This window comes from Corvus brachyrhynchos, unplaced genomic scaffold (assembly GCF_000691975.1).
Source record: "Corvus brachyrhynchos isolate BGI_N302 unplaced genomic scaffold, ASM69197v1 scaffold784, whole genome shotgun sequence".
Taxonomy (NCBI): domain Eukaryota; kingdom Metazoa; phylum Chordata; class Aves; order Passeriformes; family Corvidae; genus Corvus; species Corvus brachyrhynchos.
The window spans coordinates 51938-52275 of NW_008237437.1; the positions used below are offsets into that span (position 1 = coordinate 51938).

The 338-nt window shown below is 70.7% G+C and overlaps 1 pseudogene; it reads left to right on the plus strand.

Moving 5' to 3' along the window:
• The window catches only part of LOC103613673, a 3780-nt pseudogene that overhangs the window by 2123 nt on the left and 1319 nt on the right, over positions 1–338 (plus strand).

A 338-nucleotide genomic window follows, 5' to 3' on the forward strand; every position in this document is an offset into this window, starting at 1 on the left:
GCGGAGCCGGGGGACCCGCGGCAGCCGGGAGGGGTGGGGGAGGCTGGAGATGAGCGGGGTCCGGGTCCCCCGACGCTGAACGGGGCGGGGACTTCTCGAGCTGGGCTTGGGCTTGGGCAGCACCAAACCCAAGGCGCTCAGGCCTCGTTTTCCCCCCGAGCAGGATTTGCCATCGCCAAGGCGCGGCCGAATGGAGGAGGAGAAGGCCGCGAGGAAGAGGAGGATGCCCCGGGAGCCGCAGGCAGGTGAGGAGGAAGTCAGTGGCCCTTTCCCCTCTGTCCTGCTCCATCTCCCAGCCCAGCATCGCCCCCGGCTGCAGGACAACCCCGCTGCCGACG